This window comes from Ovis canadensis, chromosome 7 (assembly GCF_042477335.2).
Source record: "Ovis canadensis isolate MfBH-ARS-UI-01 breed Bighorn chromosome 7, ARS-UI_OviCan_v2, whole genome shotgun sequence".
NCBI classification, from domain to species: Eukaryota; Metazoa; Chordata; class Mammalia; order Artiodactyla; family Bovidae; genus Ovis; species Ovis canadensis.
Genome location: NC_091251.1, coordinates 87,472,866 through 87,478,413, shown reverse-complemented (window position 1 = coordinate 87,478,413; position 5,548 = coordinate 87,472,866).

Genomic DNA, 5,548 nt, shown 5'->3' with positions numbered 1-5,548 from the left:
CCGGGGCCAGCCTCCAAGGGTGGTGCTTGCTCTTGCCTCCCACACAACGCTCCACCCCCAGATGTAAACCTGGCCTGCCCTCTCACTTCTGCTCTTTACTCAAATTTTAATACTCTGTCCCACTCTCCTATATTCTTTTTCCCCAGAGCACATATCACCAGCTGACAAACTCCATACTTTATGCATTTGTTTACTGTTTGTCTTCCTCCCACTAAACTGTAAGCTCTCAGGACAGGGATTTTTATATTGTTCATCGCTTACTCTCTAGAACATAATAGGCACTGAGTAAGTTCAATGACTCGAATGATTTCCAGTCATTGTAATAAACATTTGCGTGCTTATTTGTGTAACGTACTGTAAAAAATGATGACAATGAACATAATATTATACTAGTCTTGTCCTTCAAGAGCTCACTAGCTAATAAATACAGAACCTGTGTAAATATAAATAAATATAAACATACAAAATAGAAACATAAAATGTATAGATATAGACATAAAATAGGACATAACACACACAGAATTCAGTGAAATAAAATAGGAAAGGAATAATTCATTTTAACCTGTGAAGATGGCCTTTTAATATATAACATAAGCGTTTAGTTATATTTTCAATAGAGTAAATATTCTCTGGTAAATATTTTAAATAGTTACATTAGAATGTGGGAATTGTGAAATTCTACTTTTTATTCTTATTTCCTGTAGCACATACAACATATGGCTTCCCTGGTGACTCAGTAAAGAATCTGCCTGCAATGTGGGAGACCTGGGTTCAGTTCCTGGGTTGGGGAGATCTCCTGGAGGAGGGCATGGCAGCCCACTCCAGTATTCTTGCCTGGAGAATCCCCATGGACAGAGAAGCCTGTTCATGGGTTACAGTCCATGAGGTTGCAAAGAGTCGGACATGGCTAAGCAACTAAGCACAGCAGCTTATGACTACGAGCTTCCTTGATAGCAGCATGGTAAAGAATACACCTATCAATGCAGGAGACACAAGAGACATGGGTTCAATCCTTGGGTCAAGAATCCCATGGACAGAGGAACCCGGCAGGCTACAGTCCATAGGGCCACAAAGAGTTGCACACGACTGAAGCTACTTAGCACACATGCATACGTACAACATATACAAATATTTAATTGGTTTGCTGTGCACCTAAAACTAATATAATGTTATATGCCAATTATATTTCAATAAAACAAGGAAGAGAGGATGGGAAGAGAGGATTATTCTATTTACAGCACGCTGCCACTTGCTTTCTTCGGTGATGATGATTACATTCACCTTTCCATGTCAGCCCTCCTCCCTCCCCCTAGTTCCTTCTAACCTCTCCCTGGTCTCTGCTCCATCCTAGATTTTCCATCTGCAGCAACAAGACTACCCCAGCAGATGCTTGCACCAACTACTCTCTGAAATTTCAGAAGGGGACCACTGAGGGGAAAGAAGTTTTTCAAATCACTCCAAAAAGAATAGCTTTCTGAACAATGATTTTGTGGCATTGAGAACAACTGTGAGCTTCTCAGAAATCAATATATCATCAATCATACACACTTGCACCATTGTGTCAAATATTGAGGCAAAATTAACACCATTATATATTACTAATCATTACATAGACTCTACTACTGAAAGCCTGTACAAAAGTATCGACTTTTAGTCCTACTTGGGATTTATTATGGTGAAAACTACTTTACCAGCACACACAGAATGGAAGCCAATTAGCATTGTTCACATTGAGAAAGCGGAGAAATGGTTTTAAAAACTGTTGAGAGGCAATGCCAGACACATACGCTCCAGAGTTAACAAGAGAACTTCAACATCATCTGTGCCTTTAAAAATACAGATATTCCTGGGCATCCGTGAAGACCTACCCAATCAGAATCTCTGGGGCTGGGTCCCAGACACGTGCATTTTTAAAGCTCCACACGTGATGCTGATACACAGGCAGGGTTGGGAGCCACCCCAGCCTTCTTTTTATGTGACGGAAATGCTGGCTATTCACTAAAGTCCTGCTTCCCTCCCACAGCGGGCACTGCAGCTGCGAAGTGACAGCCCAGCAGTCCCCAAATGCATGCAGGCAGAGCCTTCTGAGTGAGTTCTGGCCAATAGAACATGGGCGAAATCAACATCCACCACATCCACGCCTGGCCCTTTACCACCTTCCACTCACCCTCTCCTCCCCTCTCTGCAAGCAGGCGGTTGATGCCTGGGGCAGCCCTCCCTAGGCTGTTAAAATTGAGATTTTTTTTTTAACTTTCTAGGCCCTTCTTAGAAAGTTAAAAATCTCAATTAACAAAGAGATCTTCATGTTTTACTCCACTAGATAATGGTAAAATAGGTTCAAAATGAGTTTCTGGATGAACATTGTGACTTCTTTCAAATGTGTATTAATATTACCACTCCTTCCAAACAGCCTTTTTGAAGCTTGTTAATTTATGACTGGTAGCTCAGCTGGTAAAGAATCTGCCTGCAATGCAGGAAACCCAGTTCAATTCCTGGGTCAGGAAGATCCCCTAGAGAAGGGCATGACAACCCACTCCAGTAATCTTGCCTGGAGAATCCCCATGACAGAGGAGCCTGGTGGGCTACAGTCCACGGGGTCAAAAGGAGTCGGACACGACTGAGCAACTGAGCACAGCAGTTTATGACTACGAGCTCCCTTGGTGGTGCTGTAGTAAAGAATCCTCCTGCCAGTGCAGGAAACACAGAGACATGGGTTCAATCCTTGGGTCGGGAAGATCCTCCGGAGCAGGAAATGGCAACCCTCTCCAGTATTCTTGCCTAAGAGTCAGACATGACTGAACAAGTGAGCACACAGCTTATGGCTACAGGATCAACTCTTCCTACATCTGTTGAATGTCGCAAAATTTTACCTTCCCTACCCAAGTGTCACAGAGCCCCTCCTCCCCTGCCATCTACAAGGCAACCTCAAAGGGGCTTCAGGTGTATATGCACTTGTCTCTGACAGCTTAGCTTGCCCTGTCCCCTTTTCCCTTGTCATTTCAGTCTCTTCCTTTTTCTATTTCTCAGAGACAGAGAAGGAAAAGGATTTGAATAGAAGACGGTACTGAGACAATCAGAGGGTATGGGGTCTGTCTATTTCCTCTGATCCTGAGATAAGGCAGAAATCCTTCTGCTAGGTGAGCACAGTACTTACATTCACCCAGAGTTGGGAACCCGAATGTGAGTCTGGAAGAGGCATGGGATTTTGCTAACCTGGAGTCCCACAGCCCACCTGTGTTGAGTCTCAGCAGCGGGCTGTCTGTTGGCTCATTTCTCCAGTTAATTCAGCCACTGTTACAACAGATTCCACAGCGGTGCCCTTGCTGGCTGTTTAAACACAGAGCACGCTCAGTGTGGCTGGGGTGGAGGTGGTGGGGAGCGGGGAAGGCACTTGTCTCCCTGGTAAAAGAATCAGTTCAATGTACTTGAGAGAATGATTCTCGGAGGCATTTGGCAGGAGAGACATCCAGCAACCATTCCTCGGATGTCGCCCAGCTCTACTAAAGACCGCCCCAGTCCAAACTGACTTCCCTGGAGAGGATGTCAAAATGTCCCACTGAGTGACTGCAGCAAGGGGAGAATTAAGTATTTTCTTTACAAAGACCGCGGTTAAAGCAAGCTTTGTTGTCTTGACCAGTTTTGTGGTTCTTTTGCTAACATTGTCCCCAAATCTCAGCTCTTCCACCTCAGAGTGTGTGCCCAAGGGCACATTCCCATGTGTACACACACACACACAACAGGGATCTCTCTAAGACAGCTCTGAAAATAGGTGAGCTAGTTTAGGCTTCTAGACTATTCCACTATTGATTCTGCTTTTTTTAAAAAGAAATGTAAGCTACCGAATTTGAGGTCAGCCTAGTATGATGAAATCTCTTCTATTATTTTTATGAGTCTGGGCATTCATTTCCCTGGATTTGTTTAAGAAGCCGCACTCCCTTGCCTGTCTTAACCTATGCAAAGCCATTTCCTTCAAAGCCAAGTTTCTTCTTGGACAAGGAACTTACCTCAGGTCTCATTTTCCTTCCCGTTCCCTTAACAGAAGCAAGCAGAGAGCCACTAACGTCCCAGTAAGGAGGCCTGTGGAAGTGCTGACCATTACAGTGCCCATCCATCAACGGGAGGGCAGCTGCAGGGCCCAGAGGGGGCCAGGCTGAGCTGAACCTCCCCCCCGGCCATGTATGGCGGTATGGATGGAAATCACGGCAGGACGATGGGAATGCCTTGAAAACATCCCTGACCATCTGTGGGATAGGCTTACCACCTACGTGGTGGCTCAGACGGTCAAGAATCTGACTGCAATGGGGTAGACGCGGGTTCGATCCCTGGGTCAGGAAGATCCCCTGGAAAAGGGAATGACAACCCACTCCAGTATTCTTGCCTGGAGAATCCCATGGACAGAGGAGCCTGGCAGGATACAGTCCATGGGGTCCCAAAGAGTCAGATAAGATTGACTAACAAAAACACACACATACACACAGGGAAATCAAAGAAGGGTGATTTCCATCCCTCAGCATTTACTGAGTACTGGGGTTCAATAACATGCTCAAGACTGCAGAGCTGGTGAGGGGAAGAGCTAGGACTGGAACCCAAGTGAGCCCAACTCCAGAGCCCACAGCATGTATTTGAAACCCAGTGTAACGCCAGTGAAGAGAATCACACCTGGACATCTTAGAGGATTCTGCAAAATAGATTTCCTTGGCTTTTAATGCCATCTAAGTAACTGTCAGTTCAGGATTTTTTCCCTCTTTATTATAAATTTATACCCTTTGCCTGCAATATAGCTCTTCAAGCCAAGTAAATGGACTTACTGCTTTCCTTGACCTACTACTGAAAAACATATTCACATCCAATACTCAGCCTGAAAACAGTCAAACACACCCAATTTTTCATCACTGTTTAAAGATCTAATGGGCTAGACGTGTTCTCCTTTTGTACTTATTCTCAGGAATAGGCCATTTTCCTGAGACTCCAGAGAGCATTTATTTGCCTCTCTCTGGTGCTAACACATTCAGTGGTAGTAAACTGGGTCTTGAACAGAGGTCTATTCATTCTTTGGAGTCATTGGTGTGCACCAGCAGAAATACTTAGTGGGTTGAAATAATATATTGGCATCCTGAGCACCGACCCTAAGCAGCTTAGACTCAAAACAGACTTGCCTGCACAACACTTCCGAAGGATTGTGCATTTGGAAGTGTTTTTATGATCCGCTGTCTTTTCAGCCTGGTGAAGGTCAGCAGACATTTCCCCTGGGGTTAGTGGGGGAGGGGGAGGTTGAAGGGAGGACACAGTCATGCAAGGTTATGGAGAAGCCAGATGGCAGAGAGGGAGAATTCTAGCAATACTCTCCAGGGTTTCTGGAGGCAGCGACTTCTAAGCGAAAACGCGCGCTTTAATCCAGACCCAGACCGAGGCCTTCCGACCCGGGGTGAGCCCAGGTGAGGACCAACCACAGTCCCTCTCGGGCCCTCTGCCCGGGCCGGGTAAGCTCCCGCGGAGGGCGGGCGCTCGGCTAGGGCGGAGCTATCAGGGCCAGGTTCGGGATGGGATT